Below are 27542 nucleotides of genomic sequence, written 5' to 3'. Positions count from 1 at the left end.
GTATGTAGTAGTAATATACTATCAGGATAACAATAGCGAGAAGTTTCTCTTAGGTATTTCTTTTTTTATTTTAGCAGAGGACAAACAGGAAGAAAAAACAGGAATTGAATCCCCTAGCTTGTAGTCATGTGTTTCTGTTAATCAGAGCTTTGGTTGCAGTGAAGATTCGAATGACATTTAGATATGAAGCTAGTGACTTCAGATCTCAGTCTCTGGTGAAGTAGGGTATTTCCATTTGGTAATCACTGCTCTAAAAATGGCAATAGTGTGTCGTCATTATACTGAACAGAACTCCAGCCCAAAGGAATTTCCCTGGGAGCCCTACTTCAGCCATCTCTCTGGCCCCTGGGAGGGTTTGTCTTGTTTTGGTCCAGTTCTCAGTGTGAGGTCATGACCATCACTATTTGTGTTTCAGGATGCGGTCCCCAACACCAAGAAACTACAGGGTAAGGGGTGGACATAGTGCCCATCCAGGAAGGAAAGGGGACCCAAGGGAACACAGAGCCAGGGAAGGGGACTAGAGAATAGGTGACTAGAGGGGTCAAACTGAGACATTCTTCCTTTTAACAAGTTGACAGTGAAGCAAAGAAGATGAGACAGGATTGTGTAGGGAAAGCAGGGCTGTGGGAGATGGAGTGATGTGCAGTGGGAAACCAGGAGAAATCCAGGATCAAGACTGAGGAGGAAACTTTGGGTTGAAAGAACTTTTCTTCTTCCAAGACCTAGGGATCAAGACAGAGATAGGACACCTGAGACAGGCTGTCGGTCAAGCCGCTGCCTTCGGCTCGGGTCATGGTCCCAGGGTCCTGGGATCAAGTCTCACATCGGGCTCCTTGCTCATCAGGAAGCCTGCTTCTCTCTCTGCCTCTGCCTGCCACTCTGCCTGCTTGTGCCTTCTCTCTCTCTCTGACAAATAAATAAAATCTTTTAAAAGGAAAAAAAAAGAGACAGATTTGCAAAAGAGAGAAGTATAGGAAGTTCATACTGGAGATGGACAGGCCTGGGACCAAATGCTCATACTGTGACTTGGAAGAGTGAGAGGCCTCCACTCTGGTTTCATCATCTGCAAAGCGGGGTAAGCAACATGCCCCTTGCAGATGGAACACCTCTTCTTCGCCAGCCTGGTGCTTGCAGCTGTGGAATAAATAGTAGCAGCTGCAATTATTGTGTTACTCATCTCAGAAAAGCAAGAGGCACGGCCATCTGCAGAAGGGAAATAGGGAGAGAATGGTTTGGGGCCTTGGAAGGGAGCCGTCATAGGAATAAGGCAGAGACACAATCAGAAGGTGACCTGAAGGAAGGCCAAGAGGCAGTGGAGGACCAGCTGAGGTCAGAAGGCAGGGATTTGGAGCAGTCCATTGGGAATTCTGGGATTTGAACTAGTAGGGTTAAGCAGCCTGGAGAGGGTATGGACATTTCCATCAACTTGCATTAACATTCACGGTGTTGGGGCGCCTGGTTGGCTCAGTGGGTTAAGCCGCTGCCTTCAGCTCGGGTCATGATATCAGGGTCCTGGGATCGAGTCCCGCATCGGGCTCTCTTCTCAGCAGGGAGCCTGCTTCCCTCTCTCTCTCTCTGCCTGCCTCTCCATCTACTTGTGATTTCTCTCTGTCAAATAAATAAATAAAATCTTAAAAAAAAAAAATTCACGGTGTTGAAGTAAATGGCTGATGCTTTTAGACTGCAAAGCCCCACTCCAGTGCCTGGGATTTTCCCATAACCCTGAGGCCATATACAGCCCAGTCCCTTGGTGAGAGGAGGGCCTCTCTCTCCCATATGGCTGCTGGAATCAGGTTTTCACCAGGGCGTTCATTAAAGCCACCAACCTCACAGCCTTTGCATATGTGTATGTGGGGGGCAGAGGGTGGGTAGGAGTGAAAGTCACTAAAGAAGAGCCAGATACCTGCCACACAGTAGCTGACAGGGACGACGAAACTGCAAAACCTCTCCAAGAAGTTACCTTATACTGTTTGCTCGTTGTTCATTTTGACAACCTGAGTTGTCAGTGACCTGCAGAAAAAGGAGCACTCTGGAACAGGATTTCTTAACATCAGAACTATGGAGCTCTGGCACCAGATCCTGGTCTGTGGTCCTGCAGGGTGTTTAGCAACATCACTGGGCTCCACCCACTAGATGCCAGTAGCATCTCCACAGCCTAACCATTTGGAGACAACAAAGCCTGTCTACAGGTACTGCCTAATGGCGTCTGGGGGGAATTACCTTCGACTGAGAATCACCACCCTAGAAGGACAAGACAGGAAACCCTTGAAGAAAGCCATCCTAGTCTCTACAATGCATCACTTTGAACCCCGCTGTGGTGGTCTCTCCCCTCCCAGCCATTCTCCAAGGCCCTCCTTCCCCGTGAGCACATCCCGTCCTTGTTGCACCCCCTGTCTGGGGAGGCGGAACGAGATGATTACAAACGTTCTAGAAAGCCAAGAGCTACAGAGAGAGGCATTTCCTCAGGAGCAGACCTGGAGGGGCTGATGCTTATACAGTTTGAGAAGTCCATTTATGAGCACAAACGTACCATCGCAGACACAAAATTGCCAGCGGCCATCTTGGGGCTTTGGAAGAGTCCGGTATTTCAGGGTGGAGCGGTGAATCTCAGGCTTTGCTAGTTTCACCGTGCACCCACTTCTACACATCATGCAAATCCGAGTCCTTCCTCAGTTTTCTTCTCTGGCCTGAACTTTTTCCAGAGTACTAGGTCAGGTGACCCCCACATATGACATCCAGTGTGTTTTTTCTGTAGTCAACAGATATGTAAGACATTATCCCTTTTGTTTTTTTCCCCCACAAGTTATTTAAGATGAAACCGTACTGCTTTCTATAAAAGAGGTACAAATTTGACCAGAGCTTGTGTAAAAGAAACCATCTAGATCTTAATTTCCTAGGCTGCATGGAAAATGAAATTGTTCTACTTATTAAAATAGCCTTTCTTCAAATTCTTATGACTTACTAAAAATGACCATTAACATTTTCAGTTGGTTCCATTTTGGTTTTGGTCAGAGTTTCTTCTGAATTGAGTTTCACTGACACTTTGGTGACATCTATCCTTCACTTCCTTTTTTTTTTCTGATGCCTTCTGGGACGGGGGCGAAGGGATGTGCTCCCCTTGTTGGCACAACAGCTTCTCTCTCGCTAGGATTGACTGAGACCTAATGCTCCAACTGTGGCAATAAATCATACTTTTCTTTCCAAAGCTCTTATTTACTCTCCTTAAAGTTATGTGTAAGAACCTCTTGTGAGGACAGCATAAACCAGGCTTCCTTGGACTCCATCAGTAGATAAAGCCCTCTCCTCACTTGAGATCTAACAGGAATGACATGTAAGTATATATAAACAACAACAACAACACTAATAGTAGTACAGTTGACCTCTGAATAATGTTGGAGGTAGGGGCACAATCGAAAATCTGCAGGTAACTTGACTCCCTAAAACCATAACTACTGATAACTTACTGTTGACCAGAAGCCTCACCAATAACAGAAACACTTCACACATATTTTGTATGTTATATGCATTATATACTGTATTTACTGTGTGTGTCAAAAAACACATATAAGGAGACCCGCACTGTTCCACCCTGCGTCTTCCAAGGGTCAACTGTAATCTGAGTATGTTCTATGTTCCTATACTCTTCAAGCACTTTACAAACATTAACTCACAAAATACTGGGAAATACTTGGTATCTGTGACGATGACAGAAAACAAATACTGTTATCAGAGGTCGTGTTAATTACAGCTGGTGGAGAGCTACCAGGAAAGCTTCATGGAGAAAGAGGGTTTTGAACTGAGCTCTTGACATCATTAGGCTTTATAAAGGCTGAGAGGCTTCCAGGCATCAATCACATACTTTTATCAACCCCTTATCTTCTCACAAAGTATTTGAGGCCACTTATAATAAAAAAATGCAGCCATAACAGAATTGTTACCCCAAGACTTAAAATGCAAAGGTCCCTTACAGGAGAAGGGAGAGCTGTAGGAGAGAACTCAGACTAGTTCTCTGAACTGAGGTAACAAAGCATCCTGCCATCTTACAGAGGACTTTCCTGACTTCAGCTCCTATGTAAAACCAAACCAAAACAAAAAAACCAGACACTGCGATTGCTCTAAAGAAAATTGGCAGGACGAATCTTTACCCGAGGGGGTGGGAAGTGGCAGCATAAATGGTCTTCCACAAATACAGAATGATAGTAACTTAAGTGTGAGAAACACAGGTATGAACTATCTTATGACGGCCTTTCTGGGGGGTGCTAAGAAGCTGCAATCTAAGAAGGCACACTGATGTTCTGGTGTTCTACCACTGATCAAGGGGGAAAGCTTCGAGCTGGGCTTTTCAAACTCCAGCGTGATCCAGGAACCTGGGATTCTAATTCCACTGGCCTGGGTTGGGGCCCGAGGTTGGGCATTTCTCACAATCCTGTGAGGCACCGGTATGGAGCGGCAGTGGTCAGACGTGAGGACGCCATCACTACAACACACTACACCGCACACTGTCTTCTGAGTTTCCGACACAGAAGTTCTGGGGTGGGGCCCAAGAGTTTGCATTTTTTTAAAAAACAAACAAACAAACAAACAAAAACAAAAAAATCCTACTTTATGGACGTATGACTGACATACAAAAAGCTATAGATATTAACATATACAACTTGATGCGTTCGGAGAGAAACAGACGTTCATGGACCTGTATCACCACACTCTGTGCCAGAAACCTCTTCATCACCTCCAAAAGCCTCCTCTTGCCCTCTCTCTTGTTATTACACCTTGTGGTGACAGGAGTTTGCATTTCTTATATGTTCCCAAGTGATACTCATGCTGCTGACACATATCCCCCCAGCCACCACATTTTAAGGACCACTGGCTTAGAACACGCCTCATGAGTATGTTGAGTGTCCCTCCTGGCTTCGCAGGAAAGTTGGGGGGGACGGGTAGACATTTCAAGATAAAACCACCACGATGGGCCTTCCAAGTAGGTATTTTGTGAGCTGGAAATGAAAAGGGGACCTCAGGGTTTAGGTAACGAAGATAAGGATAGCTGGCACATGTCGACATTTTCTCTGTGCACCAAATAAAGTGTTTACCTCACATTATCTCACTCAGCATCCGGCCTGGGCAGCAGAGCTGGGGTCGGAGGGGGAGCGGAGGAGCCCGCGGCCCGGGTGCGTGCCAGGAGGGAGCGTCGCGCCTCCGGTGTGTCGCTGTGGTCTGCGGAGATACCTGCGAGGCAGGGCCGCCTCGGCCCTCAGGAAACACCTTTAGGTCCGGACAAGCAGACGCTGGAGGCCTGAGTTCTGCTTCACAGGGCCTGCAGGAAATAAGCCAAAGAATTGGGGGGCAGGTGTTAACAATCATCTGTCTCAACCACAAAAGTACCTGAATATAGAACAGAGTTCATCAACCCTGGCGCACATGAGAAGCACCTGGATGCCCAGGACCCATCTGGGGAGACACGATTTTAAAAAACTTCCCAGCCAGGGGCTGAGAACTACTGGTCTAGGTTTGACTGGGGGCCCAATGAGTGGGCAGAGCTGGGGAGCAAAAACCGGACTGACTTACCAAACAAACCACCTATTCCCAGAGTGGATCACTTCAGGGCTTCCCAAATTAGGCACCGTGGTTTCTCACGCTCTTCTTTAGATCAGAGTCACCTGAAGGGTTTGTGAAAGCAGATTGGTGGGCCTGCGCCCAGCGTTTTTAGTTCAGCAAGTCTGGAGTGGGCACGAGAATTCGGTATCTGACAGGTGATACTGATTCTACAGGTTCCATAAGTTTAGCTGCTTTGCTATTAAGACCTTAACTCCTACATAGAGAGCGATGCCTGTTTTTCAGATATTTTTCAATTTTTTTTCTCAGCTTTTTTTTTTTTACTGAAGCAAAAAAAAAAAAAAAATGCAGATAGACAAAAATGAAAACATTGAAATCAACCATATCCAATGATAAACCACAAGAAGCAACAACTTTTTCCCTACACTATAAATTTAAGTACAGATTTTCTGAGAAATAATAATGATCATATGAAGAACATTATTGCTTTTAAAAGATATTTATATATTCAATTCCCCTTATATTAACATCTATACAATAAAATTTGCTTTGGGGCGCCTGACTGGCTCAGGTAGTGGGACATGTGACTCCATCTCGGGGTTGTGAGTTTGAGCCCCACTTTGGGTGTAGAGATTATTTAAAAATAAAATCTTTAGGAGCACCTGGGTGACTCTGGCATTAAGCGTCTGCCTTCCAATCAGATCATGATCCCAGGGTCCTGGGATCAAGTCCCATATCAGGCTCCCTGCTTGGCAAGGGGCCTACTTCTCTCCCTCTCCCACTTCCCCTGCTTGTGTTCTCTCTCTCACTGTCTCTCTCTCTGTGTCAAAAAATAAATAAAATCTTTCAAAAAAAATAAATAAAATCTTTAGTAAGATAAGCTAAAATTTTAAGTTTAGAGCTATAACAGTTTATTTTTCTTGATAATACATTGAATATTTGATAATTAAAAATAGTCTTAGAAAAGCTATCTCCAGCTATTTTAAATAAATGTAAAGAGGCCATAGCCCTGTTAAAATGCTTTTTAGGGGTGAATTGTAGAGGTATTATTTTGGGAAAGTCTCAAAAAATGCTTAAAGTATGGGATCTCTATCAATGTCAGAGTTTGGCCCATAAATGTTTCCTTTTATAAACTCAGAGTAATGATCAAGAGACAATAAAGGTTTCCATTGTTTATAACCCTTTTCTCTATTGAGTAAAGCAGAGAACAGCAAAGATTAAGAGTGGAGTGCACTTAGAATCTGCTTGTCCAGGACACCCGGGTGGCTCAGTCAGTTAAGCAGCTGCCTTCGGCTCAGGTCATGATCCCAGGGTCCTGGAATCTAGTCCTTGCTCAGCGGGGAGCCTGCTTCTCCCTCTGCCTGCCATTCCCCCTGCTTGTGCTCTTGCAGTCTCTCTCTCTCTCTCTCTCTGGCAAAAAAAAAAAAAAAGAATCTGCTTGTCTGTCACATGTGAGACAAGCATTAGAATAGTAGTCCAGACCTCCTGGCATGTGATGGTACAGCCTTTGGATATGACTGTAGCTCTTGTGAACGAATAGTTTATAAATGCAAAGGAAGACAGAAAAGATTTTAAACAGGTCACTACAGTAAAAGACAAAAGTATAAATGAAGAGTCCAAATCTCCATGGAAGGCCAGACAAATAAAAATAATTAAAATCTGCAGCAACTGTTCTGAACAGTGAGCTTGAAATAAATTCAGGAGTCTGGCGGTCCCTGAAGGTAGTCATCAGGCACTGCCCCAGGTGAGGAGCCTCATCCTCACCCTCAGGGGTGTGTCCCCAGTCTCTCGTTGGAGACTCGCTGTTCTCGCTGTTGGCCATCTGCATACAGGTGCATACTAGCTTTCTCTCCTCCCCACCACTCTGAGGCACACCCAGTCAGCGCCCGGATGCATAGCTCTAAGTCTTCACTCCTGGAGGCGAGGGCAATGGCGGAGAGCCCTTTGCTCAGGCCTGGATATACCCCTAGAAGTGCCCATGCCAGGCTTCATTCCCAGGGATTTTTTTTTTAAAGAGAGAGAGAAAGACTATGAGTGTGTCTGAGTGTGTGCATGTGAGCCGGGGGAAGAGGGGCAGAGGGAGAAGAAGAGAGACAACCTTAAGCAGGCTCCACATCCAGCACAGAGCTCCAGGCAGGGCTCCATCTCACAACCCTGAGATCACGACCAGAGCCGAAATCAGGAGTCCGATGAGAGGTGTCACCCAGGCGCCTCTCACCCCCAAGGATTTTTAATTGATCTGAGATGGGAACCAGGCAGTTTTTTTTAATGGAAGTAGAATACAAAGACAAAAAAGTACACAAATCATAAATGTGCAACTCAATGAATTATCCAATATGTGTTTTTCCATTTTTATAACCATTGTTGAGATACACACACACATACACACACACACTCGGATATTAGAGAAGACATTTTGTCTTCTCTAAAGGTCCTGGCTTCTAACACCACAGAGATTCATGATTTTTCTGATTTTCACTATTTTATGATTATCTCATTTTTTAAAATTTATTTTTTATTTATTTTCAGCATAACAGTATTCATTATTTTTGCACCACACCCAGTGCTCCATGCAATTCATGCCCTCTATAATACCCACCACCTGGTACCTTGACCTCCCACCCCCCACGCCTTCAAAACCCTCAGATTGGGGCGCCTGGGTGGCTCAGTTGGTTAAGCAACTGCCTTCGGCTCAGGTCATGGTCCCAGAGTCATGGGATTGAGTCCCACATCAGGCTCCCAGCTCCATGGGGAGTCTGCTTCTCCCTCTGACCTTCTCGCCTCTCATGCTCTCTCTCACTGTCTCTCTCTCAAATAAATAAATAAATAAAATCTTTAAAAAAAAAAAAAAACCCTCAGATTGTTTTTCAGAGTCCATAGTCTCTCATGGTTCACCTCCCCTTCCAATTTCCCCCAACCCCCTTCTCCTCTCTAACTCCCCATGTCCTCCATGCTATTTGTTATGCTCCACAAATAAGTGAAACCATATGATAATTGACTCTCTCTGCTTGACTTATTTCACTCAGCATAATCTCTTCCAGTCCCGTCCATGTTGCTACAAAAGTTGGGTATTCATCCTTTCTGATGGAGGCATAATACTCCATAGTGTATATGGACCACATCTTCCTTATCCATTTGTCCGTTGAAGGGCATCTTGGTTCTTTCCACAGTTTGGCGACCGTGGCCATTGCTGCTATAAACATTGGGGTACAGATGACCCTTCTTTTCACTACATCTGTATCTTTGGGATAAATACCCAGGAGTGCAATTGCAGGGTCATAGGGAAGTTCTATTTTTAATTTCTTGAGGAATCTCCACACTGTTCTCCAAAGAGGCTGCACCAATTTGCATTCCCACCAACAGTGTAAGAGGGTTCCCCTTTCTCCACATCCCCTCCAACACATGTTGTTTCCTGTCTTGCTAATTTTGGACATTCTAACTGGTGTAAGGTAATATCTCAATGTGGTTTTAATTTGAATCTCCCTGAGGGCTAGTGATGATGAACATTTTTTCATATGTCTGATAACCATTTGTATGTCTTCATTGGAGAAGTGTCTGTTCATATCTTCTGCCCATTTTTTGATATGGTTGTCTGTTTTGTGTGTGTTGAGTTTGAGGAGTTCTTTATAGATCCTGGATATCAACCTTTTGTCTGTACTGTCGTTTGCAAATATCTTCTCCCATTCCGTGGGTTGCCTCTTTGTTATCTCTTTTTTTTTTTTAAGATTTTATTTATTTGACACAGAGAGAGAGATTACAAGCAGGCAGAGAGGCAGGCAGAGAGAGAGGGGAAGCAGGCTCCCTGCTGAGCAGAGAGCCCAATGCGGGGCTTGATCCCAGGACACTGAGACCATGACCTGAGCTGAAGGCAGAGGCTTAACCTACTGAGCCACGCAGGTGCCTTTGATTATCTCAGGTTTTGAGCGAAGTCTTTTATGTCAGTTTCCTCTCACTGAATGCTGTATCTATAAGATTCATCGGTGTGCTTGGAGCCATAGTGTGAAAACTTCTAATACTGTTCAGTATACCATTGTATAGATATACCACAACTTGTTAATCTGTTCTGCTATTGACAGGCATTTAAGTTGTCTATGGCTTGACAACATATAGTTGTCTATATGCTTGAGCAATCACCAATCATACCGCTGCAAACATTTCTGTAAGGTCCCTCCGTGTGCGTGTGCCTAAATGTGCCTATAGTTCTCTTAGGTATAAACCTAGGATTAGAATTACTGGATCACATGGAGATGTTGGTTCCACTTTAATAGTGACTACCAAACTGCTTTCCAAGGTGGCTGTACAATTTATGCTCCCATTAACATGTTTGTGAGTTTTAGTTGTTCTACATCCTCGCAGGAGAGCAGTATTTGTAAAAACTCCCTGGGGGTTCTGCTCTGCTTCAGCTGGAGAACCACTGGTGCCACCATATGTCAAATACTTTGGAAATGGCATAAAGTCTCACATATGTTGGAGCCATGAGCCGCAGAGGAGCAGGGGATTTAGGGTGATGTTTTCACAACCACCCAAGAAGCAGACAGGACAGATTTTTTTATTCCTATTTTGCTAATGAGGACACTAAGTCTCAAAGTTCATTGACTTGCCAGAAGGAATATAGCTGTACGGGGACAGTTGGACTAAAACCCAGGACTCCTGATTTCTATCCCTCTGTCTGTTCCAATATACAACATGACATTATTCATAGATATCCAACATATCAAGGTTTGGGTCAACTTCTCTGTTGTCTCCTGTTCCAGACTTTAAGAAAGAAAAGAAGGTAGAAGTCTCTAGGCATGACTTTGTAAGCACACATACTCTTCCTTCAGGCAGGGATGTGAAACCGTAAATAAACATGTGCCTTTGGTGCCTGGGACCGTTAGAGGGGTCGGCCCCCTCAGGAGCAATATGGCTTGAGCTTCCCTCTGACTCAGCTCTTCTCTAGCCTTGCTGGGTGACATTGGACAAGGGACTCAACCTCTGAGTCTCAATTTACCCATTGAAAAAATGAAAATATATGTATATCTTATGTTTTAAGGAATGAATACCATATATAAAAATCTAGTACATATAAACATTCAATACAATGTAGATATTTCTTAATGTTACCAGACTGAGCCCATGAACCCTCCATCTTCACTTATTCCCTCCTTATTGGATCCTTCCTACCAATGTACAAATGCAGTTATTTCTGTTTTTAAAAATCTCTCTCAACCCTACTTCTTCCTCCGGCTTGAACCCCATTTCTCTCTTCCCAACTAATGGCCTTCAAAGCATTATACTCACTAACTGCATTTCTTCCTCTTCATGTGTTCTTGAACCTTTCCAACAAGCCTTTCACCCCCACCACTCCAACACTGACACTACTCTTTACAAAGTTGCCAATGACTTTGACTTTGGAGAATTCCTAGTCTTCATTTTACTCTCTGTCAGCAGCCACGGTGGCACAGCGGCTTCCTCCCTCCTCCTGGACACATCCTCATCTGGCTTCCAGAACTTCCCAGCACCATACTCTTCCCCTTCTCCTCCTCATTGGCTGGTCCTTCTGTCTTTTCCACCTGTTTTTTCCCTTTTGCTCACTCATAAACACTAGATTGCGACAGGGCTCGTGCCTTGGACTTCTCTTTTCCATCTGCTGTCATTTCCTCAAAAATCTCATCATCTCTTAGCTTTATATACTATTATTCATTAATGACTACCCAAAATTTATTTCTGGGCCCAACCATTCTCCTGAGTTCTGAACTCATAAATCCGACTGCCTACTTGGGCTCTCCATTTGGAGGTTGAAAGGGATCTAGACTGTAAATCCCCACCACTGAATTTCTGATCTTTCCTGCACCCCCTTAGTCTTTCCTCTTGATTCACGGCAACTCCCTTTTTCTAGTTGCTCAAGTAAAAGACCTCAATGCTCTGTTTAACTCCTTTCTTTTCCTCACTCCCCACAACCAATCCATTAGCAAATCTTTGGTTCTATTTTCTCCAGAATCTCACCACTCCTCCATTTCTGTTACTACTTTGGTCTTCCATGGATTACTTTCTTGGATTACTGCAAAGGCTTCCTAACTGGCTTCACCCTGTCCTTCACAGGTTACTCTCAGACAGCAGCTCAAGGGATCCTATTAAAATGCAAATCAAAAAAATAATAATAAAATAAAATAAAATGCAAATCAGATCATGTCACTCCTTGGTTTAAACTATATAGTTGCTTCCCACCTTGTTCAGCATAAATTATCACACTAACAAGAGCTCTCCATAATCCTCACCCCCCCTCACCCCCTCACCCCCCACACCCCCCAACCCCCCCAACCCCCCAACCCCCCCCCCCCCCCGCACACATCATCTTTCTGACCTCATCTTCTACTCTTTCTTGTGCCCATACCGTCACAGCTGGCCTGTTTGTTGATCCTTAAACTCGCCAGCCACGCTCCTGACTCTGGGCTTTCTCATTTGAATCTTTCCAACAAGGTTCTGCCAGGGTCAAGAGTGCTTCTAACCCCGTTATTTTCTCCTCACCACCTCCTTTCTTTAAATGTCACCTTCTCAGGAAGGCCTTCCCTAAACTCCTTACCTTACGCTGTACCCTTCTTTATTCTCTCCCGAGCACTTCTCACCACCACAAGCAAGACACACGCATTGCTGTTGTTGTTGCTGTTATTTATTCTGTTTCCCAACTGTGTTCCCTACGGGAACGTACGGGGCACCAAGGCAGGGCTTTTGCCATTTTGGTTCACTCCGATTTCTCCGGCAGCTGCGGTGGTGCTTGCTTATCATACAAGCTCAGCAAATATTGGTTTAATGAATGAATCAGTCCCTACTCTCAAACGAAAAAGCAAACAAACATCCTCAGTGGAAAAGATCCTGGGGGAAATCCTCAAGAGTTCTCTGGCCTCTTAGACATACAACTTATTCGAAGGGGGAAATTGTTTTGGTTTTCCCCTTTACTTCTGAAAGTTCTGTTTAACAAAAACTACTCATGCCTGCCGCCAGGAACACCTTGCCAATCTTTAATATGCCTTAACATGCACAGAAAAGGATGGAGAGTAGGAGCCCAGGAAAGGGGCGAGGAAAGGGGCAGGAGAGCAGAGGAAGATGCATGAAGGGACCAGAGCTGCCAGGAACACCCAAGCACAGAAACTGGACTTGCCCTGGGTCTTTCTGCCTCAACTAGGTCCTCAAGCAGCCTTCTTGTCTGCAGCTCTGCTCCCTGGTCACCCCCGCCCCCAACTCAGGTTCATCACCCCTCCCAACAAAGAATCCTTCTGGCTGCTTGCGTCACTATTGGATGCAGCCTTCCTATTTAAAATTTGCTTCATATAATAGTGTGTATTCAGAAAGAACAAAAAACCACTTACAGCCAGTGTAAACACCATTTCTCTAAGGGGGAGAGAGGGTGGAAGTGCCTCAGCACTTGATAAAGACGGGGCACTTGGCCTTCCTGACTCGCACACCTCCATGATGAAGGAATGGCTGGGGGTTCCTGGGGGGTGCAGCTGGTTAGGTGTCACACTCTTGGTTTCAGTTCAGATGGTGATCAGGTTGTGAGATTGAGCCCCATGTCAGGCTCTGTGCCTAGCAGAGAGTCTGCTTGGGTTTTTCTCTCCCTCTGCCCCTACCCCCCTCAAAACACACACCCCCTTCAATCAATCAATCAATCAATCAGCCAATCAATCTTAAAAAAAAAAAAAAGGCCAACCCCAGTTCTCCAGCAGGACCAGCTAGCAAAGGCAGAGGAGCCAGCCTCTCCCACGTGGTATGATGTGAGAGGCACCAAAGCCTGCTGCTCTGGTCACCTGCCAGAGGGTCTGCCCTGCTCTGATTAGGACTGCTTTTCTTTTTTGCTGGGTCTCCAGGAGTTGCCTATCAAAGCCCCAGATGCCCCGCGGAAGGCAGAGAGTCTCATGCAAGAGAGTCACTCACACTTACCGCATGGGCACATCCCGGTCTGCACCTCCAAGTCCTGTTCACCTCCCCAAACAGCTACCCCACAGCCATCTTTGGCTTTGGGGTACAGTACACAGACTAAGGTCATAGTCTTCCTTCAAGAGGACCCATATCTGGAAGAGGCCTGTAGGAGACCTGGGGCTCTTTGGGGCTTCCAGGGCCAGAATGTGCTCTAGAAGAAGAGCAGAGGCTCTGGGATAGGGAGAGGGCATGTCCTTTGAAGCACAGTCCTTTAAAGCACAGGGCTCAGCATGGGGCCCCTCTCGCCTGGATCGAAGGGCTATGTCTCCCATGTTTCTGGGGAGGGAAGGAGAGGACAGAGAAGTAAGAGGGAGGGAGAAGGGAGGATTGTGTGCCCAGAATGAGATGCTGCCTGCAGAGGGGCACACAGGGAGGAGACCCTGGGCAGTCAGGGGGCTAGACTGAAAGTGGAGGAAAGGAAAGTCGGGAGAGGAAAAGTGGGAAAGCAGGTGAGTGGGAAGTAAAAGGGCCCTGAAAATGAACCTACTTTATAAGTAACCTTGGGTATAGTTCATTTATGTAAGTATAATGTGTTTTTTTTTTTTTTTTTTTTTTTTTTACTGAACTATTCCTCATACTCCCCAGTTCATGGCACGTTATCATCATCATTACTATATCATTGGGTGGTAAAGAACAATCTCATTTTATGTATGTGTCTCCTGCATTTGCTCTCCATTCCCCACTCCCCACCTCCCATCCCCCACTGGCAACCATTCTGATGTATTAAAGAGTATTTTGTAAGGTTCCTCTTTCTTCATCTCTGGGTGCAGTGGCCATGTGTCTCGGCCACGCCCGAACCAGGAGACCATCCCTCTGCAGAGACCTGTTATGTCTCTTTGAAGTGATCATGTCCAGTAGGAGACTTAGACAGCTCCTTCCCAGACCTCAGAAGAACAGAACCACGTTAAAACTGCCACAAGACCCTGACAACCCCAGGGTGGACTGGCAAAGGTCACTCCACCTGGGATCCCAAAGGAGAAGTCAAAATCTCATTAGAAGTATTTTCATCTATAAATGAGTCGCTGCAGGTTTATTGCTCTCATGTTGTTTTGCCGCCTATTACATCCAATGTAACATATTTTTATTTTTTGTGATTTATTTTTTAAAGATGTATTTATTTATTTGAGAAAGAGAGTGTGTGTGCACAGTTGGGGGGCAGGGTGGAGGGGCAGAGGAAGACAGAATCCCAAGCAGTCTCCCCACTGAGTGTAGAACCCGACACAGGGCTTGATCTCACAACCCCAAGATCATGACCTGAACCGAAATCAAGAGTGGGACGCTTAACCGATGGGGCCACCCAGGCACCTCCATCCAATGTAGTTAATCTTTTAACTGCTAAAGAAGAGTTTGGCATATTTTATATAGTAGATACAGCAATGTTTCTGTACTTACTTATTCTCGGGAAACATCTCTTAAGTTTCTGGCTGCTCCAGGCACAGTCATTTTGATCATTTTTCTCTCACATATTCCAGCCATGTCTTCCATCGAAACATTTCCTAATCTTTCTATTGTCATTCTACTTAACTTTGAACACCAAAAATACGGGTAGATTTTCATTGACTTAAAATTGTTGACTAATTGGGGTGCCTGGGTGGCTCAGTGGGTTAAAGCCTCTGCCTTCAGCTCAGGTCATGATCCCAGGATCCTGGGATAGAGCCCCACATCAGGCTCTCTGCTCAACGGGGATCCTGCTTCCTCCTGCCTGCCTCTCTGCCTGCCAACTTGTGATCTCTGTCAAATAAATGAATAAAATCTTAAAAAAAAAAAAAAGTGTTGACTAATTGACTCCCAATTATAGTATCCGAAGTTAGACTTTTAAAATCTGTTTGATAGGATTGCTGTGTGTGTGTGTGACAGAGAGAGAGAGACAGACAGATCAACTGAGGGAGAGAGAGAGAAAAATCTTACATATGTAAATCATCCAGAGGCCAATTTAAAATAAACTTTAAGCATTGATCTTAATTTTTTCTCTTCAATAAGATATTTAAATCTTAATGTAAACTAAATATACCTTTGTAGTAATGTGTTGTTATTTATGGAATTTGACTTACACTATAGGAAAACAAATACATTAAGAAGGGAAACAAATACTAAGGTCTGTTAGATCCTTAGCAAAACTGCCACTCTCTCCCAAGTGTACTTTTGTTTTCCAGGTATGTGGGCATATGCTAACTGGTTTAGGAAACTACAAGAGTGTGAAACAAGTAGGGGGAAGCTTATCATTAAGAAGTCTCTGATAGGGACGCCTGGGTGGCTCAGTTGGTTAAGCAGCTGCCTTCGGCTCAGGTCATGATCCCAGCGTTGTGGGATCGAGTCCCACATCGGGATCCTTGCTCCGCAGGGAGCCTGCTTCTCCCTCTGACTCTGCCTGCCACTGTCTGCCTGTGCTCACTCTTGCTCGCTCTCTCTCTCTGACAAATAAATAAATAAAATCTAAAAAAAAAAAAAAGAAGTCTCTGATGGGGGTGCCGGGGTGGCTCAGTGGGTTAAAAGCCTCTGCCTTCAGCTCGGGTCGTGATCCCAGGGTTCTGGAATCGAGCGCCAAGTTGGGCTCTCTGCTCAGCAGGGAGCCTGCTTCCTCCTCTCTCTCTCTCTGCCTGCCTCTCTGCCTACTTGTGATGTCTGTCAAATAAATAAATAAAATCTTAAAAAAATAAAGTCTCTGATGGTAATATTTCTGTTAGGTCAAAGTTAAAAATATCGAGTAAGTAAGAAACTATAAAAAGTTAAGTCCATGATTATCAGAACTGTATCTGAAGACCAACTCTTCAAGAATGTGGGCTCTGAGACAAGGGACAGAAGGTAGGGAGAAACCACAAACTGGTCCAAGGAACACTCTCCCGTCCTGAGAAGCAGAGGCTGGTCTGTTACCTTTGTAGGTCCCCTCGCCATCAATCTAAAGTGTGGATCTCTACGGGAACCAAATGGTTGTCACTCTGGGAGGGTTAGGACCACTGGATCCTGGCCATTCTTGCCAGATCAAGATTTCAATACATGGTCAGCTGGTGCTACAATAATTAGGGATTGCCAAAAATACAGGCAAGCTCTTGAAGTGAAGAAGAGCCTTCCTTGTGTCTGCCCCCAGGATGTTTGGAGCTATCTGGGAACTTGGAGCTAGAAGCCTTCAACTTCTAGCCCTGGCTTTGCAGGTGACTATGTGACCTACTATCATTTATAATATGTCTTATGTTTCAGCATCCACTCCCCCAAGGCTGCAATTTCGTGCAAATTAGGAAAAGGTGCCCTAGGCAGGCAGACAGACAGAGCCCCTCACTGAAGGCGTCTGGCTTGGAGGATGGAGTACCAGCTATTTGACCGCCCCCCCCACACCCCGCACCACATCATCCACAAGCCAGAAGACTGTCATTCCCCATCAGTTTTCAAACAAGCATTGTCCCTCTTGAAAAACCCTCCCTGTGGACACCCTCCAAAGACTACCCCAAAACTCAGTTCCCCCTTCTCACCCTTCAATAAGGTCACCATATGGCTAAACCTAAGGGACAGTTTTTTTTTCTTATTTTATAAGCTCTCAGGAAAGTTTGACCCTGCTGATCACTCTCTCCTTAAAATTATATTCCCTTGGCCCCTATGGCACCACACACTCCTGGTTCTCCTCCTCTCTCTCTGGCTTTTTGATTGCTCTGGCTGGGGCTTCCTCTTTGAAACCATGTTTAGGGACACCTGGGTGGCTCAGGTGGTTAAGCGGCTGTCTTCAGCTCAGGTCATGATCCCAGGGTCCTGAGATTGAGTCCCACGCATTGGGCTGCTTGCTCAGTGGGGAGCCTGCTTCTCTCTCTGCTTTTCTCTGACTCTGCCTGCCACTCTGTCTACTTGTGTGTTCTCTCTCTTTCTGACAAATAAATAAATAAAATCTTAAAAAAAAAAAAACCTTAAAAAAAACAAACATGTTTAAATGTGAGCCTTCCTCAAGCCTCAATCCTGACCTTCCTATCTTCCCATTCTAGACTCTTTCATTGGGGCCAAGGCTCTCAAATACTATTTCCATAGCCAGGGCAACTCTTATTCCTGCATCCTCCCATTCGCCCCAGGAAGGAGCTGTCTGGAGCACCTCTCCTGGCTGTCTCTCCATTACTTACCACTCTCCTCCAAAGACCACGTAATTGAGCTGATGGGAAAGATTGGAGAAAGAATGCACTAGCTCTGGTGACAACATGGCCGGGACTGGCAACCTCCTCAACAGACCAGAAGGCTGGCAGTGGGGGTGGAGAAGTTCAATTTGAGGTAAAGGTATGACAAAGTCCAATGATGGCTGTAGATTTCCAGCTGCATTTCAACTTGAGCAGCAATAAAATTGGTCTACTAATTCCTAGTGGCAGTCTGATCTTAACTCTCAGTTCATTCTGAACTTGGACGAAAGGGGTTGGATTTGTTTCCTCTTCACCACCAAAACCCACTCCATGGTCTAAAAACCAGGAAAACTTAATAAATGGGCACCACAGGGCATCTGGGTGGCTCAGTAGGTTAAACCTTTGCCTTCCACTCAGGTCATGATCTCAGGGTCCTGAGATCGAGCCCCACATCAGGCTCTCTGCTCAACAGGGAGCCTGCTTCCCCCCAGTCCCCTGCCTGCCCTTCTGCTAACTTGTGATTTTTCTCTATCAAATAAATAAACAAAATCTTAAAAAAAATAAATAGGCACCAAGATAGGATAAATAAGATATACCCAGAAAGAAGGATGCTTCAGGTGTGGCTGGGCTAGAAGGTTGTCAGTACTTGTAAGCAGAGGGCTTCCAGGTCTCTGACTGCTTTAAGACACAGCAGTTTAATGAGACTGGTGTCAAGGGGCTTGGGCAAACCCAGGCCCTTGCAACCTCAGTGCATACAGGCTGTGAAGGATTTTGCAATTTACAGATCTAAGCGGGTGCACCCAACATGGGGATTAGAGGAGTCTCTCTATCACTTAAAGCATACAGAGTTCCAGTGAAAAAAATTCTTTAGGCACTAGTGGTCAGGAAAATTTCTTGCTGATCCTACCATATTTCTTTGCCAGGAACCGCCTAAGGGAAGCCATTTCACCTCAAATGTCCTGTAAAGGGAGCTAGGTACCACTGGGGTGAGAGCTGTGGTTCTTGAACTCTTAACATTCTTTTTTTTTTTTTAATTTTATTTATTTATTTGACAGAGAGAGATCACAAGTAGACGGAGAGGCAGGCAGAGAGAGAGAGAGGGAAGCAGGCTCCCTGCCAAGCAGAGAGCCTGATGCGGGACTCGATCCCAGGACCCTGAGATCATGACCTGAGCCGAAGGCAGCCGCTTAACCCACTGAGCCACCCAGGCGCCCCATGAACTCTTAACATTCTTAAGACTCACCTACTGAGTTGTTTACTTTCCTGGGCTCCCTCCCTCGATTCAGTAGCTCTGGGGTGAGCATTTCTAACAAGCTCCCAGGTGGAGCCGTACTGTGGACTACTGAGAACACCGGGTTAGAACGAACCAGTTGTGCGGTTCTAGCATTAGATGCATTAAATCAACTACCTCAAATGCTCTTCCTCTCTGTTATGTTGAACTGAACCCATTTGCTTTAGTGCCAAGGAGTGAACTGAAATGGAATTAACCTCCTGGATCCTTAAGACTTACCTACAGACTCCTAGAATCACCCTGAAGCCTCACCATGTGGATCAAAAATACTCTAGATTTGTTACCTAAGCCCAGCCATGGCTTTGATCAGAGATTCAAATAAGGGCCTTTTGTGATGGTTGGCAGGCCATCTTCTTGGGCATTAATGAAAATATTAGTAAATCAAAGGCTCAGAAAGAACAGCAAAAGGCAGGGCGCCTGGGTGTCTCAGTCAGTTAAGCATCTGCCTTCTGCTCAGGTCATGATCCCAGAGTCCTGGGGTCTCCCTGCTCAGGGGAGAGCCTGCTTCTCCCTCTCCCTCTGGCGCTCCCCCTGCTTGCGCTCACACTCTCGCTCTCTCTCTCTCTCTCTCTCTTTTTTTTTTTTTTTTTAGAAAATGAGGTCTCCTTGCTACAAAAAAACACAATAGTTCTGAACCGTTAACACTGTAAAAAGGTATAAAAATACAGGGACTCTGAACTCTGAGGAATTTCCTGACAAACACTTGGAACTAAGGCAGAGAGAGCTCGGGAAAGCTGGGGGAGCCCAGGCTCCCCTCCTCTTGCCCATGAGCCCATGCCCCAGGGCCAGCCAAAGGCCAGGGGGGTCTCCTTTACCCTGGGCTTCGGCTCAGCCACACAGAGAGGCTCTCCCAGGACCTGGAGGCTCATCCCGGGGGGGGACCAAACTGAGGTGGGACCCACGGGTGAGGCCATAAAGGCCTGTGCCTTTTACATACTGTAACATACTGTCCCCAGGAATCAAGGAGGAACTGGATTGGTTTAGAAACCAATCTCTAGTAAGGCTCTTCTGAACTCTTTTCTCAACTGGCCCCTGACCCCTGGGCTTCCATGTTTATCTCTACATTGTCCAGTGTTAGTAAGAATCCTGTTAAGTCAGTTTAACCAGAATCCCACCTCCCCTTGATATCTAATCAGGTTCCTCGTCCTCCAGCACCCCCAGGCGATGTCCAATCTCCCTGGCCTGCATTCAGCAAGAGTCCTGTGAGGTGGGCTTAGCCAGAAACCACCCCCCAACTCCTGATGCTTCTTCTGAGTGATTTTTCCATCCACACACACACCCCTCCTCACTCTTTGGCTGTACATTCCCACTTGCCTATGCTGTATTCTGAGTTGAGCCCAATCTCTCTCCGCTAATGCAAAACCCCATTGTAGTGGTTCCTACCCCAGAGTCTGCCTTACCGTTCATTCTCTAACAAGATCTCTGAATACTTGTTTCTTTAACAAAACTTTGATCTTGAAGTCAGAATGAGAGCAGCTGGAGAGGGAAAAAGAAATAAAAGAGTGTAAGAATGATAACAGAGGGGGTGTCAGCAGGGGGAGCCTGGGGTCCGACCAGAGACATACCTTGGTTGTTCGCAGCCAGTGTCTATTCTGATCATCCAGCATGGGGCCTTACCACCACGGCCATGTAGAGAGAAGGATTTCCTTAAAAGACAGGTTTTGATCATGGAGGTCTGGCTAGTCCAATATGAAAGGTGAAATGAGATATGTATGCTTGGACCTAACCACTCTTAAAGAAGGTGTAAACAACTTTTTGTTTGTTTTGGTTATTACTAGACCAGAAAGATTGACTAAAGGGGGGTGAACTCTCATAGAGGGAGGTGAAATTTCAGAGAAGAGGCTGGAATATTCTAGACCCTGCCACCCCAACCAGAGAAGTACAGTTCCAGGAAGCTCTTGAGAAGTACCTTCGTAAAAGGTCAGATAAGGAGTCAACAATAAGTTTAATTGGGGAATCACCCTTTAAAGATTGCGACAGTTATAACAGGTAGTCACATAACCATGGCCAGACTGGAGGGGGGAGGTCTGGGAAGATGAGCACAGAATGCTTCTAGCATTACCAGTGGGCTTTAAGGGGGCTTAGTCATGACAGGAGACAATGCAGGCCTGGCATGTGCCCTGAGGGAACCTACCCAGGAAACTTCTGCAAGAGGACATTCAGAAAAGGCCCAGGAAGATGAAATGCGCTGCTTGCAAACCAGGCAGGACATTGGTAGATGGAGTCCAGGCCTAGGTTATATACCGGTCCAGGATGCTAGCTCCATCCACGACAAACACCCAGCCCAAGAGGAGAGATAAAAGAGGGCAAGCCCCATGTCGACAGCTGTATTTCTGGCAGACTCAGAACTTCATTACTTCACGTTGTTTGCTGGGGTGGACCCCACAAGACACAGTCTCAGGAGTGCACCAGGAAAGCAAACGTCTTGACTCAAAAGCAAAGGGAAAGGAAGAGTAAAACGCTAATCGATGCAGCAAAAACATCGCTGGCTTGCCTGATAAAGAAGGAAATGATCAACTTAAGAAGAACATTAAAGGGACACCAGGGAGGCTCAGTCATTTATACCTCTGCCTTCGGCTCAGGTCGTGATCCCAGGATCCCGAGATAGAGGGGCATCAGGCCCCTCAGTCAGTGGGGAACCTGCTTCTCTCTTTGCCTGTCATTCCCCCTGCTTGTGCACGCTCTCTCTTTTTCTGACATATAAATAAATTGGGGGGGGGGGGAAAGGCACATTAAAATGTTAAAAATGGGGCTGAATCTTCCTAAAAAGAGAAGTGGAACGACAGAGGCAAATGGATATCAGAGACACATCCCACTTCACAGAAAAAAACCAGACAGTCCCTGCGGCCTTTGGGACAATTTGAATACCCAAGAGAAAGGCATTGCTCTGTGGCCTAGCACATGGGCGACAGGTTGTGCCCCCCAAAACCCAAAGAAGAGGCTCAAAACCATCACCACAAACAAATATGTACAGGGTACTGTTCTAGGTTCTGGGACTCCATCATGGAACATATAGCCAACAGCAGATTTGGTTGAGAAATCCTCTAGGAATGGTTCTCCAGATTAAAAAAGTAAGAAAACTGCTTTAGGAGGTCGGTATTACAGGCCTAAGACATTCTGGACAAGAGGCAATAGTTCCTAGGGGCTTGGAAAGGCTGATAAATATTCAGAGGTTTTGCCAGGCACAACTTTGGTAGCTTGAAAGCTTCCACGGGGGGAGTACTTACACCAAGGAAACTGGCAAATGCTAGAAATCAGGGTATCTCTCTCTCTGTCTCCTCAAGGGAGCCAACTGATCTGCACCCCACTGCAAGGGCAGCTCGTAAGAACTGGTTTTTACAGAGACATGGGGGAAAGAGAAATTAGGGGGTTTTAAATATACAGAATGGGGAAGAAAGGAGGCTCTGGCGAATCCTGGACCATCATTAAAAATTTCTAGGGACGCCTTGGTGGCTCAGTGGGTTACACCTCTGCCTTCAGCTCCGGTCATGATCTCCGGTTTCTGGGATCCAGTCCCGCATGGGGCTCTCTGCTCAGTGGGGAGCCTGCTTCCCATCTCTGTCTGCCTGCCTGTCTACTTATGATCTCTCTCTCTCACACACAAATAAATAAAATATTTTTAAAAATTTTTTCTAAAATTTTCAAGAGGGTGGGAAGGTTTCAGTTTCCAGATAGGATATGGTACACCTAGGCCATAATTAACCTCTGGATGAAAGAGGTCTCCCAACCCCAAAAGGCTCACGGGTCAAGCACTGTAGCAAACTGCCATGGAGACTCAGAGGCATTCAGACAAGGCTGATAGCGACAAGATTTTCTCTTTCCTGTTTTCTCAGTCTTCCTTCCTTCTCTCAGCTACTGGTAGGCCTCTGCCAGGGTTTGCACCTGGCACCAGTACTATGTGTGTGTTCTGAGATTCCAAGAACCTTATTTATTTTTTTTTTTTTTTAGATTTTATTTTTATTTATTTGTCAGAGAGAGAGAGGGGCAGAGAGCAAGCACAGGCAGACAGAATGGCAGGCAGAGGCAGAGGGAGAAGCAGGCTCCCCGCCGAGCAAGGAGCCCGATGTGGGACTAGATCCCAGGACGCTGGGATCATGACCTGAGCCGAAGGCAGCTGCTTAACCAACTGAGCCACCCAGGCGTCCCCCAAGAACCTTATTTTGATTGAAGTCGATACTCACCATGATTTGGGCTGCCCATCACCCGCCACCTCTTCCCCCTCCTTAAGAGTCTTGGTGGGAGGCCGAGTCTCTCTCCTATTATAGAACGAGAAATGCCATTTACTCACTTTCCCAGCTTCCCTTGCAGCCATATGACACGGGTGCGGCCACATGACCAAGGCCCAGTCAGTGAGACACACTCACCCAGAGCTTTGAATCCGGAGTCGGTGATATACAGACACGGGGGCCTGGCAGAGAATTCTCCACGGAGCGGGCGGTGCACAGCTCAGGAGTGGACAACTGGGTCTTCATGGGCCCGTTGACAGGTCACACCACTCAAAGCCAGGTTTTCCAGTCCCCCCCCTGCAACTCCCCCAACTCTTCAAAGAACTAACCATAAATTTCTTCTCTGCTTAAATCAGGTAGAACCCCCTTGTAGAGCTCACAGCTGATAATCATGGCTGATACAACAGGTCTAAATGCCACACGGACCAGCAGATGGGCTCATGTTATTCTAAGTTTCTCAGGTGTGGGGCTGGTGCTGGGGTAACCGGCTATGTCCTGTTAACCCTTTGGACTCCAACAGTGGAACATAGAAGAGACACTGGCTGCAACCATAGAGGGAACCCCCCGTCTCTTCCCAGGCACTGAGTTCAGTGAGCTTGAACATAAGAAGTTTGTGTGCAGGATCCTGGGTGGCTCAGTCAGTTAAGCATTTGCCTTTGGCTCAGGTCATGATCCCAGGGTCCTGAGATCAAGTCCCACACCGGGCTCCCCACTTAGCGGGGAACCTGCTTCTCCCTCTCCCTCTGCCTGCAGCTCCGTTTGCTTGTGTTCACTCTCTCTCTCAAATAAATAAATAAATCTTAAAAAAAAAAAAAAAAAGGACAAGTTTGTGAAAGAGATAGCTGTGCGCTTCCATGTCTGTGGGCTTCATCTTACAAGCACGTGGAGATCCGATCTGGTAGCTTTCACTGCTCCTTGGGAATGTAAGACTGTATTTCAGAACATCTAAATAACACCACGGAAGGGGGAGAAACTGCCAAATAAACTTTAACACAACACTTGTCACTTAAAATGTTGATCTTATACTTACTTAACAAGCTCTTTTAGACTTACTTAGACATAGATTTTACCATATGTTGTTCTTGTGCATACATAAAAAGGAAAAACATGAGCAAAATAACCAAGTATTCTTAGAAGCGCTTTATATTCAGAACCCAAATATTCTGAATCATGTTTGTTTTCAGAGTTGGAAAAGAGCTTTTAGTGAATATCATTTTACTTTTTTCCTAAGCCTTCACACAAGTCTAGAACATACTCTGCATACAGATCTTTTTACATTAAGAACTCTGTTTTACAGTGTTTCCCCTTCTCACATTTCCTTCAAGCTTTTTTTCTTTTTCTTTTCTTTTTTTATTTATTTATTTATTTGATAGACAGAGAGAGATCACAAGTAGGTAGAGAGGCAGGCAGAGAGAGAGGGGGAAGCAGGCTCCCTGCCGAGCAGAGAGCCCGATGCAGGGCTCGATCCCAGGACCCTGAGATCATGACCCGAGCTGAAGGCAGAGGCTTAAACCACTGAGCCACCCAGGCGCCCCTCCTTCAAGCTTTTTGATTTGAAATAACTTTGGACTCACAATAACTTGCAAAAATAGCACAAACAGTTCCTATAGTGGCGCCTAGGTGGCTCAGTCAGTTAAGCATTTGCAATTGGCTCAGGTCATGATCCCAGGGTCCTGGGATAGAGCCCCATAGCCAGCTCCCTGCTCAGCGGAGAGCCTGCTTCTCCCTCTCCCACTCCCCTTGCTTGTGTTCCCTCTCTCGCTATCTCTCTCTGCCAGAAAAACAAATTAAAAAAAAAAAAAAAGAGTTCCTGTATATGTACTAACTAGCTTCCCCTCAGGTTTCAAATTACCTTTCAAAAATTGAGATCTCATGCTCATACCACAAAATTCACCCTTTGAAAATATACAGTTCAATGGTTTTTAATATGCTTACCATCATCACTACATATTCCAGAATGTCTCCATCACCCCCCAAAAAAACCTTACACCCATTAGCCATTATCCCCCAGCCCAGTGCGCCTACTCTCTTACCTGCCACCACTAATTCACCTTCTGTCCCTATGGCTGGGCCACTTTTTAAATCAGAGTGGCCTGTGTGATCGCAGACAGTGTCACCTTCTGCATCATCAAGAGCACTGGCAATGGAGCTTTTTACAAAAGTGCTCTGCTCCGTCTGCTGGGTTTTCTTCCAAGCTGCTGATGCCCGTTCTTCCAGTTTTGATGCACATGGCAGGCAATGACACGTCCATTGTAACAGCTGCCTGGCAAATGAGATTGTCATTTGACTCCCCATTTTATAGAGGTTAAAATGTGGAGGTGGAAAAAAAGCTCACCTCTTAGTATTGATGAAACTCTGTGATGGAAGTTTATTTGGGACATTTCAACTTAGTTGGTATTGCATCACTGTCAAACATCATATTGTCATGTGTTTATATTGTCACCTGATCCCATTGCAGAGCTTCTGGCAAACCCGTTGGACAAAAAAACAGCTGAGCAAATACGAGACAGGAATGAGGATAGTGATCCTCTTTTCACCGTAGGGGGCACTGGGCATTTAATTAAAGAACTGTTCTGCTCCCATTTCAGAGCCTTCTTGGAGGAAAGGCTAAATTACCTATCAATTGACAAAGGAACCCAAAGAAACACTGGAGAGTAGGGTGTCGGCGTAGAGGGTGGCCTCATAAAGGTGGGAGCAGGACAACAGGTTTCTAATCCTCGCTTCAGGAAGTCCCCTGCCATGACGGAAGCACAGAGGGACCACGCTTGCCTCCTCTCCAGTCCTCACTAACAACACGCTGCTGATTTTCTGATTGTCCGTTCCCCACCCCTTTCTGCCCAGCTCTGTGCCTGGGCAGGCTGACTGCTATGGACTACATTCCATGGTCATGATAGTCCCCTCGTTTCCTGGGGGTCTGGTCGACAGGAGCGAGTTCAGATGGTGGGACAAGCAAGTAGGCAGGTGTTTCTCTTCCCCCACAGCCTCCCCTCCCCCTGGGAGCAGTCAGGGCCAGTTTTGGCACTGGTTTCTTTCCTCTGCCACAGTCCTGTTTGGCAGCATTTCGGCCTTGGCTAGAGCTCTCACTGAGTTCTGGTAAGAGCTCCCTTCCCTGATCCTCACGAGAACTTCCCTCTATAGAGTTCCTGGATGCTTCTGTGTCCTCTGTTGGTACCCTTAACCTTGCCCAGGCCTCTGTAAATAATCCCTTTGCTATATTCCCCTCAATTATCTCTTTGAGTATACCATGTGTTTCCTGCTGAAACACACAGTCCTTGCCCCAGGAGGAGTGACTCACACACAGCTTGGTGCCTCTCCTCCTCTCTGTCCGGATATGTGCCCCTGCAGCAGGCACCCAGTCCTTTCTCCCACAAAGCACAATTTTGTTGGGCCTGGCTCTGTTTCTGCAACAGGGTGTCTGCCGTTGGTAGCCAATAGGTTTAAATTCAGTGGAAAGATATTTAAAAACCCAGTTTTGTCTACTAATCAAAGCTGTATTCTACAATCCAGTTTTAACCAATTAAAAAGCTGAGATTAAAATAATATAATATAATATAATTAATTAATTAATTAATTAAAAAGCTGGGATTTTGTTCCCTAAGATCTATTTCTCTGTTGCTCTGAATTCAGAAGATAGGAGGCATTATTCATGGGTCCCCTTAAATCCCACAACCACTCCCATATTTATATCTCAAGTTTCAGCTCCCTATAGAAAGCTATATTGTTTGGAATGCCTGGGTGGCTCATTCGGTTATTCAAGCGTCAGCCTTCGGCTCAGGTCATGATCCCCGTGTTCTGGGATGGAGTCCTGCATCAGGTTCCCTGCTCAGAGGGGAGTCTGCTTCTCCCTCTGCCTGCTGCTTCCCCCTGCTTGTGCACGCTCTCTCTCTCTCTCTCTCTCTCTGATAAATAAATAAATAAAAGCTATATTGTTTAGCAAGCTGTTCAAAACAAATATATCCATGACAAACTTATGATCTACGTCTTTCTACCCCAACCTTCTCCAATGTTCCCTATTTCATCCTATCCATTCTCCACCCAGTTGCTGGAAACCAGAAAGTCATTCTTGAAACCTTCTTAACCCTGAAATATACAAATTTTCAAATACTATAGATCCTGCCTCTGAACAGATCATTAATCCACCCATCCTCTCTCCATCTGTTGCAACCTTGGTATAAGCCACCATTAACTCTTGCTGGGACTGTAATAATGGCTTTTTTAAAAAGTCTTAAGATGTAAACACACTATAAGAGACAAAAATTTGCCCTTTTCTAGAGTCTCAAATGTATCATGAAGCTTCCAAAAGTTCAAAATAGCTAACAAAACATTCATTCCAGTATAGAATGAATTCTAGTCATTTTTTCTAATAGTAAGTGACATTTTTTTTCTTACCTTTTTTTTTTTTTAAGTAAGCTCTACACCCAATATGGGGCT

General features: G+C 45.6%; 1 long non-coding RNA gene across 1 annotated transcript; it reads right to left on the bottom strand.

Moving 5' to 3' along the window:
- Window positions 1-57: 57 nt before the first annotated feature.
- Window positions 58-23143, bottom strand: LOC309872491. Its single transcript, XR_014315902.1, has 4 exons — window positions 23067-23143; window positions 5563-5654; window positions 5088-5311; window positions 58-2749 (listed from the first exon to the last, which is right to left on the bottom strand). It is a non-coding gene; the product is annotated as an uncharacterized lncRNA (long non-coding RNA).
- Between the last annotated feature and the right edge of the window lie 4399 nt (window positions 23144-27542).

This window comes from Mustela nivalis, assembly GCF_964662115.1.
Source record: "Mustela nivalis genome assembly, chromosome: 8".
Lineage (NCBI taxonomy): Eukaryota > Metazoa > Chordata > Mammalia > Carnivora > Mustelidae > Mustela > Mustela nivalis.
Note: the sequence above shows the minus strand (reverse complement) of the source record. Positions and strands in the feature narration are given on the sequence as shown.